The sequence below is a fragment of the Poromitra crassiceps genome (assembly GCF_964638095.1).
Source record: "Poromitra crassiceps genome assembly, chromosome: 1".
NCBI classification, from domain to species: Eukaryota; Metazoa; Chordata; class Actinopteri; order Beryciformes; family Melamphaidae; genus Poromitra; species Poromitra crassiceps.
Window position 1 is genome coordinate 130,202,260 of NC_139623.1, and position 14,961 is coordinate 130,217,220.

At 44.4% G+C, this 14,961-nt stretch overlaps 1 pseudogene across 1 annotated transcript; it reads left to right on the forward strand.

Moving 5' to 3' along the window:
* Positions 1-1,137: 1,137 nt before the first annotated feature.
* Positions 1,138-2,925, forward strand: LOC310774924 (glycosylphosphatidylinositol anchor attachment 1 protein pseudogene; annotated as a pseudogene). Its single transcript has one exon. The product of its transcript is annotated as a glycosylphosphatidylinositol anchor attachment 1 protein pseudogene (transcript).
* The last annotated feature ends 12,036 nt before the right edge of the window (positions 2,926-14,961 follow it).

The window sequence follows — 14,961 nt, forward strand, 5'->3', positions numbered from 1 at the left end:
TGGTGGATTGGTGTAATTTTTTTACTCTGAGTAGTGGGTGATGTCCTGAACCTGTGTGGAAAGTTTGGGTGATGGGGGGTGTATGGTTTCTGACATCCACACACTTTTAGGGCAGGAAAAGAACAAAAGCAAATACACAAAAGTTTAGACATTTATAATTTCAAAACGGTTTCACGTATCCAAAATCCTTTAATAACTTTGGGTCGGGGTAGTCCATAGATGACCCAGAATAATTCCTATGTGATTTGGCCAAACGGTCTAGGAGGAGTTCGCAAAAGTAGGTTTTTGATAAAATTCAAAATGGCGGAAAATCTAGGCACACGCAAATGGGCGGGGCCTAGATGGATAGATGCGTATTGATCCAAGGAATCCCTGAGAAGTGAAATTTTTAGTATAGGACACACGGTTCAGAAGATATGGACCATAACGCGAAATGGTCTGTTATAGCGCCACCATCTGGCCGATATGTGTCATTTTTTGTTTCTGAGTAGTGAGGCACATTTACAATCTATGTGCCCAGTCTGGCTACGCTGAGCCTTACAGTTTCTGCTGTACATACAGTTTTACCGGAGAAGAAGAAAAAAAAAAATAATCGGAACAGATACAATAGGGATCCACGCACTTCGTGCTTGGACCCCTAATTAAGACTATCAAAAATAAGTACTAATATCAAGATCCATGACCATGGACCAGTGTGTGCTTAGTGATAACAAAGTTAGCAGGGTACAAAAGTTATGGAAAACACAACTCTAGTATTGTCAGTTCCAATGCAGTGTATGTACAGGATATAATGAATGGGGGTGCAGCATGTACTGTATGATGCATACATTTCTAGAAAGACAACAACACAAATGATGATCACTGTGTCACAATGACCATCATAATGTCACAATGAGTGATGATGACATGGCACCTCATAACTGCTAGTGACATCATCAGGGATGACATGAGGCACTGATGACATCATCCATGATGTCATAACTCCTACCCTGCTGGTGGTATAAATAGGACCAGTAGACAGCAGAATCTGGATAAATGAAGTTGTACTTGTTATATACATGCTATGCCTTGGCAATACTGCTGTACTTTTAAATTAAAATGTTGAATAAGAATAAAGCCATTGATTCATTCATTGCCATGCTGACCCGCTTCAATGCACCAATCTGCATGGTCTGTTACATGGCGGGTGTGACATGGTTTATGGGCTTAGCATTTGAGCCCTTCACCCGGCATACCTACATGTCAGATTACGCCTTGGACCAGACCATGGTGGAGGAACGCTTCATAGCAGGCGAGAGTGCCGTGGCCACGGGCACGGAGTTTGCAGCTCATAAGAACAAAGCAGGTGGGATGCCAGTGGATTGGCTGGTGAAGACCATGCAATCTCGTGGGTTGGAGGCATTCACCCAGAGCTTCTCTCGAACGCTTCCCTTCCCTGATGAAAACAAAAAGCGATATATGGTGAAAGGAACCAATGTCTATGGCATCCTGCGGGCCCCAAGAGCCCCACGGACGGAAGCCCTGGTGCTGAGCGCCCCCTGCAGCCCAGGGAACAGCAACAACCAGGCAGTGGGGCTGCTGCTTGGTTTGGCACAGTACTTCAGGAGTCAGGTTTACTGGGCCAAGGACATCATCTTCCTGGTGAATGAGCATGATCTGATTGGTATGCAGGCATGGCTGGAGGGCTACCACCACACCAACACTACAGGTATGTACTGGTCTCCGCTGCAGGGGCGTGGCGGCTCCATCCAGGCAGCCTTGTCCCTGGAGCTCAGTGATGATGTCATCACCAGTTTGGACCTGGTCTTGGAAGGGCTCAATGGCCAGCTATCCAACATGGACCTGCCCAACCTCTTCTATTCCCTCTGCGAGAAGTTAGGGGTCCATTGCACCCTCCAGGGCAACAACTGGGACAGCACATCAGGCTACAATCATGCAGTTCAGATCATGATGCTGATGGTGCTGAAGCAGGCAAGTGGGCGAGCTTGGGGTGACCATGGCCTGTTCCTGCGCTACCACATTGACGCCGCCTCCATCAAGGGCATCAACAGCTTCCACCAGTACAAGTTTGACATCACCGTCATCGGCTGGCTTCTGGAGGGAATGTATCGTAATCTGAATAACCTCGTGCAGCGTCTACACAGGAGCTTCTTCTTCTACCTTATGCCATCACGCACTCGCTTCGTCTCCATTGACTACTACATGCCAGCCTTTGTACTCCTCACCACCATACTGTTGCTTCGTGCCTTAGACTTGTGGGTTCAACTAGTAGCTCCACCACCCATAACGGATGGTGTCGGCGACATCGAACAGCAGGCCAGTCCAGGCATGCTCTCAGTATTAACTCCACTTGTGATCAGCCACCTGACAGGAGTAGCTCTGTACATCCTACCGATCCGCTTTAAGGAGATAGCTGTGGAACACTTCCTGGTGTCGGAGACCGAGGCTGTGGTCCTGACAGTTATCGGCATCTACACGGCAGGCCCGGCTTTGCCTCACATCACACACAGGCTGGTGTCGGGTGAGGAAACGGAGCAGGGCTGGAGGGTGCTGAAGCTGGTGGCTGTGCTCTACCTGGCTGTGCTGCTGGGCTGCACCGCCCTCATCAACTTCTCACTGGGCTTCATCCTGGCTCTCACCCTGGTGCCTTTGGCTGCCTTCATCACACCCCACGTACCTAAGATTCTGTCAGCCTTTGTCATGGTCCTCCTCAGCCCGGTCAGCATGCTGCTCTTTGCCGTCTTCTTGTTCCAGGAGCTGAGGGAATCGCGGGTCGACTTGCAAGAAGGTTGGATGCTCTTCCTATCGGTCATCTCGCAGGGCATCCTGGACCACTCACTATACGGCTCTTCGGTCTACCCTCTGGTGGCCCTGCTGGTCTATCCCTGCTGGCTGCTTTTCTGGAACGTCCTCTTCTGGAAGTAGATGTCACTCACACAGTACCCACACAGGCCTTTCATCAGGGAAAACCCCTCTGTAATATACTGAGTTGTTCTCAGGTCAGTCCTCTCTGGAGGACCGTGAAGCCAAAAATGACAAGTGTCTATCCACTCGTGTGATTGGGACAGAAAGGAAATGGCATTGGCTGGGTTTCCCAAAAGCTTCTTAGCGCTAAGAAGCTTATTTAACCCTTCTTAAGGCCCCCTTAAGAAGCAAACGCGTTTCCCAATTGCTTCTTAGCCTAAGATGATCTTTCGTTACGAAGGCATGCATTTCCCAAAAGCTTCTTAGCGCTAAGAAGCTTCTTTGACCCTTCTTAAGGCTCCCCGTAAGAAGCCAACGAAGCCAACGCGTTTCCCGATTGCTTCTTAGCCTAAAATTATCTTCCGTTAAGAAGGCTGCGTTTCCCAAAAGCTTCTTAGCGCTAAGATGATCTTTCGTTAAGAAGATTTTGTAAGAAGGGTCTGGGGCATTCTTAACACCTTCTTAATGACGAAACACTGGCAGATCCAGCCGCGTCAAGCAAAAGGAGATACTTGTGTCCAGTGTTCCTCTTGTGTTTTTCCCTTTTTCCTTTCTTTCATGCACCCTTTAGTGTTTAAAATTGGGGAACACTTGAAAATCTCCCCTGTATGTATGGTTACTTGTGTTTTAAATGTTTTAGCGTAGGCTATATTCCTCTAATCAGAATGGATTCCTTTTATAATAAGAATGTTGTGGATTTATATAGCACCTTTCACAGAACCCAAGGTCGCTTAAATTCTGTAGTGTTTCGTGCCATCTAGTGGGCCGCAGAGGACCTCTCACATCGAGATGGTGGACAGCTCCAGTTTTAAGAGCCTTCTTTAGCGGTGTTAAGAAGGCTGTTAAGAAGGCGTTTGGGAAACACTTATTTGGAGCCTTCTTAACTCCTTAAGAAGCTTCTTAAACTCAGCCATTGGCTGAGTTTCCCAACAAAGAAGCTTCTTAAGAGTTAAGAAGCTTCTTAAGGCATTAAGAAGCTTCTTAAGGAGTTAAGAAGGCTCCAAAGAAGTGTTTCCCAAACGCCTTCTTAACAGAAGAGAAAAATAAAAAAAACAGAAGGCTCTTAAGAAGCATCTTAACTGGAGCTGTCCACCATCTCGATGTGAGAGGTCCTCTGCGGCCCACTTGATGGCACTCTGAGCCCACCAGTGGGCCACGATGCAGTGGTTGAGAAACACTGTTGTAGAATAACCTAATCATGGTCATGTTAAACTTTATTAAACATTATTTATTTCGGACATGGACTGCAGTTCAAATTGCTTTATATACACAGCATACAACAAAACAGAGAAACACTACAGAATTTAAGCAACCGTGGGTTCTGTGAAAGGTGCTATATAAATCCACAACATTATAAAAGGAATCCATTCTGATTAGAGGAATATAGCCTACGGTAAAACATTTAAAACACAAGTAACCATACATAGAGGAGATTTTCAAGTGTTCCCCAATTTTAAACACTAAAGGGTGCATGAAAGAAAGGAAAAAGGGAAAAACACAAGAGGAACAGTGGACACAAGTATCTCCTTTTGCCTGACGCGGCTGGATCTGCCAGTGTTTTGTCATTAAGAAGGTGTTAAGAATTCCCCAGACCCTTCTTACAAAACCTTCTTAACGAAAGATCATCTTAGCGCTAAGAAGCTTTTGGGATACGCAGCCTTCTTAACAGAAGATAATTGGAAGATAATTTTAGGCTAAGAAGCAATCGGGAAACACGTTGGCTTCGTTGGCTTCTTATGGGAGCCTTAAGAAGGGTCAAAGAAGCTTCTTAGCGCTAAGAAGCTTTTGGGAAACGCATGCCTTCGTAAAGAAGCAATTGGGAAACGCGTTTGCTTCTTAAGGAGGCCTTAAGAAGGGTTAAATTAGCTTCTTAGCGCAAATAAGCTTTTGGGAAACCCAGCCATTGACTCTTCTTTCTTTTTACATGTTATTTGGTTTCATGGTAAAGCAGGGGTCTTCAACCTTTTTCATGGTTGAGATACAGACAGGGACCCCCTACGATTTAAAAATAAAAAATTAAACTTGCATTTTAACACATTGAGTGCCACAGCGCTTCAGTAAAATTGTCTGGCGCCTGTGCCAGGTTCACTTCCATTCAGTTGACAACAGCTATAGAATTTTTTCTATTAGGGCTATATTGACAGGGCTGGACTCTAATGAAACATTGGACACTCCTGCTTCTCTCAAAGAAGAAATTTTGTTTCTAGACAGTTCCATTATGAAATGACAGCCTCTGAAGGAAGAGCACTTTCAAGGGTTTTCTGCTGTTTTTTTTTACTTTTCGAGATAAACACACTTTTATGTAAACAAAGGTCACAGAATGAATTCTGCTTCAAGTGTGATAAAATGCTATACCTAAATGAAAGGTTGGAATGTCTACTTTACCTTGGGGGAGAAAGTATGTAAAAAGAATGTTTCATTTATTTTTTACAAATATTTGAAAACAGCTTAGTCCAACTTCAAGACGCTGCTTTTTATGGCATCAAGGTGTATGTTGCAGGCCATCTCTCCATAAAGAAACATGATATCAACTTCTTTTTTTTTGATGATGAAAGTACACTTCCTAAGCTTTCATTTGGTGTGTAACAATCAAATATTCCACCACAACATTTCATGCAGTGTATTCTTTTCTTCAAAAAAACCTTCAAAGTAGTTTCCAAATAAAACACATTTTTATGCATAGTATTTTCATAATAGCCCACAGAATGAATTCTGCTTAGAGTTGAACAAAATGCAATACCTCAAACGAAAGGTTGGAAACTCAACTCAAGTCAATAACAAAAAGTATGTGAAAAGAATCTTCCATTTATTTTCTACAAATATTTGATTACAGCTTTTTTTTTTTTTTTTTTTCAAAAGAACCAACACATTTTATGAAAAAAAGGCATACACATGACTGATGCTATTACTGTGTTACAACTGCTACTATTCTTGTTACAGTAATGCCACTGCTATTGGACGGCTTGACAACAGTCAGACAGCAGGCAGTTTGTGTTTGGAGGTAACATTACTGTAGTCTTGAAGGACTGAATCCCGCTACAGCTTTCTCTCCAGTGTCTCTACTTTTCAACTGTCAAAGCAAATAAACATACTAAAGCTTGATGGACTGCCCACACACTCGTTGACACTAACTAAACTAAACACTGCATCACTGGCTGAAGCGGGGGTGGGGGGGGGGGGGTGGGGTGGGTCGGAGGAAAGTATCACTGTGAGTGATACTCGAAGTAGCACGGGTACAGGCAGAGAGGTACGTGGTCACAGCTTGGGCAAACATACTTGGTCTCTTTTCGGAGTCCCTTGGATGCGCAGTGAGCACATTTGCGATACATTGTTTTTGTTTTGGTGGCTGGGTCTGCCACTGGCAGTGGCACATGCCCCGCGAAGTCCACATCCAGCCTCGCTGAAGCGGACCTTTTGCGTGGGTGGACTGGTGTTCTTCCTGGAAGAGGAGGTTGGGGAGGGGCTGGAGGAGGAGGGGGATCTGTGGTCCAGGATTTGACCACAGACAGTATGAAGTCTTTCAGGGTTCTGCAGCTGGTCGTTGGGTTGCGTGCCCTGTACACAATGAACGCATTGCTCATTGCGATCTGCATCAAGTACATTACAAACTTGGAGCTCCATTTTGCAGTCTTCCTGATGAATGGGTAATATGAGATCTTCTGGTCCAGGCGATCCACACCACTCATGTACTGGTTGTACTCGACCACGCATGCTGGCTTCCTCTGGGGGACTCTCTCACTGTTTCCTTTTTGTCTCACCTCCACAGTTGTCATCTCATCCTGGTGGAACGTAGAAATCATCTGGACGATGCGTTTGTCTCGCCATGCCAGGACCATCACTGTGTCATTGTGACGAGCGCGTTGTTCACCTACTGCCAGGTCAGACGTGGTTACCTCGCGGATGGACGGCGGTTCTCCCCTGTTGTGTGACAAGTGGACACAAGTATCTCCTTTTGCCTGACGCGGCTGGATCTGCCAGTGTTTTGTCATTAAGAAGGTGTTAAGAATTCCCCAGACCCTTCTTACAAAACCTTCTTAACGAAAGATCATCTTAGCGCTAAGAAGCTTTTGGGATACGCAGCCTTCTTAACAGAAGATAATTGGAAGATAATTTTAGGCTAAGAAGCAATCGGGAAACACGTTGGCTTCGTTGGCTTCTTATGGGAGCCTTAAGAAGGGTCAAAGAAGCTTCTTAGCGCTAAGAAGCTTTTGGGAAACGCATGCCTTCGTAAAGAAGCAATTGGGAAACGCGTTTGCTTCTTAAGGAGGCCTTAAGAAGGGTTAAATTAGCTTCTTAGCGCAAATAAGCTTTTGGGAAACCCAGCCATTGACTCTTCTTTCTTTTTACATGTTATTTGGTTTCATGGTAAAGCAGGGGTCTTCAACCTTTTTCATGGTTGAGATACAGACAGGGACCCCCTACGATTTAAAAATAAAAAATTAAACTTGCATTTTAACACATTGAGTGCCACAGCGCTTCAGTAAAATTGTCTGGCGCCTGTGCCAGGTTCACTTCCATTCAGTTGAAAACAGCTATAGAATTTTTTCTATTAGGGCTATATTGACAGGGCTGGACTCTAATGAAACATTGGACACTCCTGCTTCTCTCAAAGAAGAAATTTTGTTTCTAGACAGTTCCATTATGAAATGACAGCCTCTGAAGGAAGAGCACTTTCAAGGGTTTTCTGCTGTTTTTTTTTACTTTTCGAGATAAACACACTTTTATGTAAACAAAGGTCACAGAATGAATTCTGCTTCAAGTGTGATAAAATGCTATACCTAAATGAAAGGTTGGAATGTCTACTTTACCTTGGGGGAGAAAGTATGTAAAAAGAATGTTTCATTTATTTTTTACAAATATTTGAAAACAGCTTAGTCCAACTTCAAGACGCTGCTTTTTATGGCATCAAGGTGTATGTTGCAGGCCATCTCTCCATAAAGAAACATGATATCAACTTCTTTTTTTTTGATGATGAAAGTACACTTCCTAAGCTTTCATTTGGTGTGTAACAATCAAATATTCCACCACAACATTTCATGCAGTGTATTCTTTTCTTCAAAAAAACCTTCAAAGTAGTTTCCAAATAAAACACATTTTTATGCATAGTATTTTCATAATAGCCCACAGAATGAATTCTGCTTAGAGTTGAACAAAATGCAATACCTCAAACGAAAGGTTGGAAACTCAACTCAAGTCAATAACAAAAAGTATGTGAAAAGAATCTTCCATTTATTTTCTACAAATATTTGATTACAGCTTTTTTTTTTCTTTTTTTTTCAAAAGAACCAACACATTTTATGAAAAAAAGGCATACACATGACTGATGCTATTACTGTGTTACAACTGCTACTATTCTTGTTACAGTAATGCCACTGCTATTGGACGGCTTGACAACAGTCAGACAGCAGGCAGTTTGTGTTTGGAGGTAACATTACTGTAGTCTTGAAGGACTGAATCCCGCTACAGCTTTCTCTCCAGTGTCTCTACTTTTCAACTGTCAAAGCAAATAAACATACTAAAGCTTGATGGACTGCCCACACACTCGTTGACACTAACTAAACTAAACACTGCATCACTGGCTGAAGCGGGGGTGGGGGGGGGGGTGGGGTGGGTCGGAGGAAAGTATCACTGTGAGTGATACTCGAAGTAGCACGGGTACAGGCAGAGAGGTACGTGGTCACAGCTTGGGCAAACATACTTGGTCTCTTTTCGGAGTCCCTTGGATGCGCAGTGAGCACATTTGCGATACATTGTTTTTGTTTTGGTGGCTGGGTCTGCCACTGGCAGTGGCACATGCCCCGCGAAGTCCACATCCAGCCTCGCTGAAGCGGACCTTTTGCGTGGGTGGACTGGTGTTCTTCCTGGAAGAGGAGGTTGGGGAGGGGCTGGAGGAGGAGGGGGATCTGTGGTCCAGGATTTGACCACAGACAGTATGAAGTCTTTCAGGGTTCTGCAGCTGGTCGTTGGGTTGCGTGCCCTGTACACAATGAACGCATTGCTCATTGCGATCTGCATCAAGTACATTACAAACTTGGAGCTCCATTTTGCAGTCTTCCTGATGAATGGGTAATATGAGATCTTCTGGTCCAGGCGATCCACACCACTCATGTACTGGTTGTACTCGACCACGCATGCTGGCTTCCTCTGGGGGACTCTCTCACTGTTTCCTTTTTGTCTCACCTCCACAGTTGTCATCTCATCCTGGTGGAACGTAGAAATCATCCGGACGATGCGTTTGTCTCGCCATGCCAGGACCATCACTGTGTCATTGTGACGAGCGCGTTGTTCACCTACTGCCAGGTCAGACGTGGTTACCTCGCGGATGGACGGCGGTTCTCCCCTGTTCACACGGAGTGTGCCAGCTGAGTGGATCTGGAGGCTGAGGAGAAGACGACACATTGACTCGCTGTTGTAGAAGTTGTCCATCCACAAGCGATATCCAAAACCCTCAAGGCCGGCAATCAGGAAGCGCACGGTGTCCTGCAGGGTACTGTGAGTTCCACAGTATGGCTTCATGGCGTAGCAGTAACCATTGGCTGAATCACACAGAATGTAGCTCTTGATTCCGTACTTGGTGGGTTTGGCAGGATTGTATACACGGAAACGTAATCGTCCTCGAAAGTGCAGCATCCCTTCATCCACCGAGATGTTTTGTGACGGCTGGTACAGCTCCTTGAATTTGGAGAGGAGCAGATCAAGGACAAGACGAACCTTGTGGAGCCGGTCGCTGCCATCGACCTCCCGATTGTCGCTGAAGTGGAGAAACCGCCAAATGAGCTGGAACCTGTTGCGTGCAACACAGTCTCACAGAAAATTGTATAATACCAACGATATGGACCAACGTTGCTATTTTACAATTTCGGCTCGAAAATTGTAAAATAGTAACGTTCTGAGATTTTAGGGTTAGGATTAGAGTAGGGGGAGGGGTTAGAAACAGAAAATCTCCGTAAAACACGCCCAAACCACGCCCACCGCTGTAGACGCATACGTTCCCATTTTACAATTTCTTAGCCGACATTGTAAAATACCAACGTTTGTCCACAAACGTTGCTATTTTACAATTTTTTTGGAGATCGGGTTGGTTGCGTGGCATTGTGCTCCCGAAGTATGGTGTTTCAAGCGCCACATCAACAGACCAATACTCTGCCCAACTCGGCTTCTTGATGATGCCAGTAAGGAAAAGCAATCCCAGAAACCGCTTCAGCTCCACCAGGGTCAGCGGTTGCCAGGCGTTTACCCTGGAGTATGGCAGACACAGCTCATCTACGACAGCGATGCACTGTTCCGCGTACTTGTTGGTCTGATCGACAATGAGCAACAGCAGCTCGTCGCAGAGGAACAGTTCCACAAAGTCGACAGGCTTGTCGGACTGGATTGATGCTGCCGCACTGGGACCTGGCACTGCGGTGAATGGCAGCGTTTTGGGGCTCCAGTCAGCCATATCCCGCCAGCTCGGAGGATCCAGGGAGGGACGAGACTTGCCCGCTAAAACAATGAAATAAAAGGTTTTTCTTCAGACAATTGTGATATGTAAACAAGCTGTCTTTTTGACAAAATCCAATAATCTTCTCACCTCTTTTGCTTGAAGATGCCGGCAGATGCTGCTCTTCCTCCTCCTCCTCCTCCTCCTCCTCCTCCTCCCCCGACTCTTCTGTATAGTAAAAGTGAGTTTATAAAAATATATTGACATTTCTTGAAGGAAAAAAGTTTGTTTTCAATATCAGATGAATAATTGTAATTCTAAAATGGCCTTCATCTCACCGTCATCACTGGAGGTCAAGCGCGCACGACGTGTGACGCTGGGGGGACGTGTGAGGGGACGTGTGACGTCATCGTCATCTTCCTCCGAGCTGTGCTCCAACTCTGAAATTGAATATTTTACATGGTATTATTAGTATGCTAACTAATTGCAGGATCGTTATTCTTACCAAGCTTTGTGTTGACGAAAATAAATTGATGAATAATAAAAGGTGTGTGGGTGTGTGTTTATTTTATTTTTTACATTTCTACCTCCTCTATTTTTCTCCTGCTTCTTTTTATTATTAGACATTACATTACATTACGGCATTTGGCAGAGGCTTTTATTCAAATCGACTTACAATATCAGAACTTACAATATCACATTTTTGTCAACAATCGAGAAGTCATCTATGCATACAATCGTCTGGCATTTACAGCTTTAGTAGTAATAGTTTCCTGTAAAGGATCAATAAAGTAGGCTATCTGTAGGTTCTAACCTCTGGAAGCCGCCTCGTCCAAGAATGTTCGCCTCTTAGGTCCAGGGCCAGGGGGCTGCCATTCCTCATCTCTGGCGTCGTCAGGAGATGATGAAGCTGTCTCCTCTGGCTCATCGGTGTCCGTTTCCGGGAGATCTCTCTCCCGAACAGCACGGCTGAGAGCCTGTTCCAGTGTGAGCTGCCCAGGCCCTGGGCGCGGCCCACCACGTTTACGCTTGGCCTTGGGCATGACAGCTAAACTAACTAACGCTAGTCTAACTGTACACTAACTAAATCTAAGACTAACGCTAGTCTAACGCTAGTCTAACACTAACGCTAGTCTAACAAAACAGACACACAAGACAGACAGACAGACAGAGACACACAGACACTTTTTTTTTTTTTTTTTTTTTTTTTTTACACAGATCCTATCTACCTAACGCTAAATGCTAAATGCTAAAGCTAACACAGGCACACTCGCTACCACACACTCACACACACCCGACACAACCCACCCACGCACTCACCTCACACCAAGCACTCGAATCCACTCACTACACAATCTCACAAACTAATCTACTAATCGCTATGCTACTAAATTCTACTAAATGCTACTAAATGCTATAAATCTATTCTCTGCTACTGCTAATGATACTGCTATTGCTACTGCTACTAACCACTCCTACTCTACAAGGAGGCTCTGAGCGCCCCAAGGTTTTAACGTGGCTGCGCTGCGCAGCTGCGATGTGATTTTTAAGGTGGCGCCGTGTGATCCCTTGAAGGGATTCATGCTCACTGGCTGGGTACGACCTTAAACAGGAGAATTATGGAATAATATGAATTTTGATTTTAGGACGTCCACAGACGTCCTTGGCACTCCTCGTTACTTTTTTTTAGGACGTCCACAGACGTCCTTGGCACTCAATGTGTTAAGTGTAGCCTATAATATGTATATTCCAGTTCACACCAGGATATTTCTTTTAGGGGTTCAAGCCCTAAGGTTAGGTTTAACCTCGTGCAACGTGCAGCAAGGTTAAACCTAACCTCCCCCAGACCCAAACCCTAAACCTAACCTCTCCCACCCCCCATGCCTAAACCTAACGTCGGCATTGGGGGCTGTCGGCACTGCGGGTGGACCCCCCACATTTTACACCTAGGCTAGAAAACTCACCCACTACTCAGAAACAAAAAATATATACTAATATACCAAAGTTTGGCGATATTACCAACACATTTCCAGTTTTTTTTGCCATCCATACCACTGGGCCAATCCCTGAAATTTGGCCCAATGACAGATATGACAGATATTCAAGCTGCTTCGGGGGCAATAGGCTCAAACCCCTTTTGTTTTTAGGCCTTCACAGGCCATTTTAGAGCCAGGTGGTTACCTGGAGCTCAGCAGTTGATGCCAATCTACCAAATTCCGGCCCAATGAGATAAGCCTCTTCCTGGGCAATAGACTTGAACCCCTGGTATCGCCGCTTGCGGCCATATTAATAGATTTTACATTAAAAAAGCAAGGAGCAAACAATGTTTCGCATAATGCCTCAGATTTGCTTTGTAAATCATTGTTGTCAAAAGTAGCTATTATTAGCGGTACGGACAAATGACACTATTTCAGATTACTTTCCGCTCCACAGGGGTTGCAGACAGGGTTGCAGTATCTCTCCTTATCTGTTCGATTTAGCAATTGAACCCCTCGCCATAGCGCTTAGAGCAGACAACGACATCAGGGGAATCACCCGAGACGGTAAATCCCATAAGGTATCGCTTTATGCAGATGACCTGCTATTATACATATCCCATCCAACAGAATCCATACCAAAACTACTGCTTACCCTGGATGACTTTGGCCGCTTGTCGGGCTATAAGCTAAACTACTCAAAGAGCCTGCTTTTCCCAATTAATCAAACTGGCGAAGACTACTCTAATTTTCCGTTCAAGCTGGAGCGCAATGCGTTTACATACCTAGGAATTAAGGTCACTCATACGATGGGAGAGCTGCATAACTATAACTTTAAAATCTTATTACAACGAACAAAGCAGGATTTAACGAAATGGTCAACACTGCCAATTTCTCTAACAGGCCGCATTAATATAGTAAAAATGACTGTCCTACCTAAATTCCTCTACCTTTTTCAAATGATTCCCATATTCATACCCAAGGCGACCTTTAAGCAACTAGATAGGCTAATCTCGTCATTCATTTGGAACAACTCAAACCCCAGGATGAAGAAAATGTATCTGGAAGTTTCCAAGCAAGAGGAGGGCCTAGGCTTACCTAACTTCATCAGTTATTACTGGGCTGCTAATGTTGTAAAACTTATACATTGGGTATTTACACATGAGCATAATGAGGGCCCAGACTGGGTCCATATGGAGCTCTTATCTAACCCTTTACCGATGCTAACTTCTCCGTTACCATATAAATGTAACAAACAATTAACGAACCCGGTGGTTAAGGCTTCACTCAGGATATGGCTGCAGTTTAGGAGGCATTTTAGACTAGGGCAGGCAAGCAGATTTTTCCCGGTAGCAAACAATCAATTTTTTCCACCATCTGTGTTAGATAACTCATTCCAACAGTGGCATAGAAATGGATTAGTGTTTTTCAGCGATCTGTTCCCAGATGGCATATTTGCACAGTTTGAGACATTTACTACAGACCATGAGATACACAGGTCTCAGTTCTTTAAGTACCTTCAAATTCGTAGTTGTGCTAGAAAAGTGTTCCCTTCATTTCCACACCTGCCACCCAGGAATCAGCTAGATTCTATTCTGGAGTCTGACCCTTATAAGAAGAAACGTGTTTCTATTATCTACACAATGATACAGGGGCAAAAGCAGATATCTTGGGACAAAACAAAGGCGGCATGGGAGAAAGATCTAGGTGAAGAGCTTTCTGAGGATGCCTGGCAGTACAGCCTGACCCGTATTCACACCTCTTCACTGTGCATACGACACGGTCTGATTCAATTTAAGGTGCTCCACCGGCTCCACTATTCAGGAGAGAGACTGGCCAGAATTTATCCCGCAGCCGACCCTGGATGCCCACGATGTAGCCACAGTCCGGCGTCCTTGGGACACATGTTTTGGACATGTCGCACTCTCAACAGCTACTGGGAACAAATATTCAGTGTATTCTCACACATGTGTGGACAAACCATAGCTCCTGATTTCCACACAGCCATTTTTGGTATACCACCCCCAAACTGCAATGTTACAACTTTGCAGGCGAATGCCTTAGCCTTTGCTTCATTGTTAGCTCGTAGACTTATTCTTTTTAACTGGAAGTCAAAGAAAGCACCGTCATTTTCACAGTGGTTGAAGGAGGTCCTCTCTTTTTTGCCTCTAGAAAAGCTCAGATATAAAGTAAGCAGAGCCCGCGAGAGCTTCACTCTGACCTGGAGTCCGTTCATAGACTTTGTCGAAGAGTTTTCTTTTCACTGAAGGTACTGTCCAACTGGACGCAATCACAGTATATACAGACGTTCATATACACAGCCTTGTATTATTAATGACATGTATCTGAACTGAAGTGTGATGTCCCTGTCTAACTTTTTGTTTTTGTTTCTGTTTTTGTTTTTTCTATTTTTGTTTTGTTTTCTCTTGGAGCCTTGGGGTGGGGAGGGGGGGTTTTCTACTTATTTTTCATGATGTGTACTATGTGCATATTTGTTATAATCTGAAAAACAAGAAATAAAGTATTAAAAAAAAAAAAAAAGTAGCTATTATTGCCTATTAGTGCTTGGAGTTTACTGAATATTATTTTGTCTAAAAT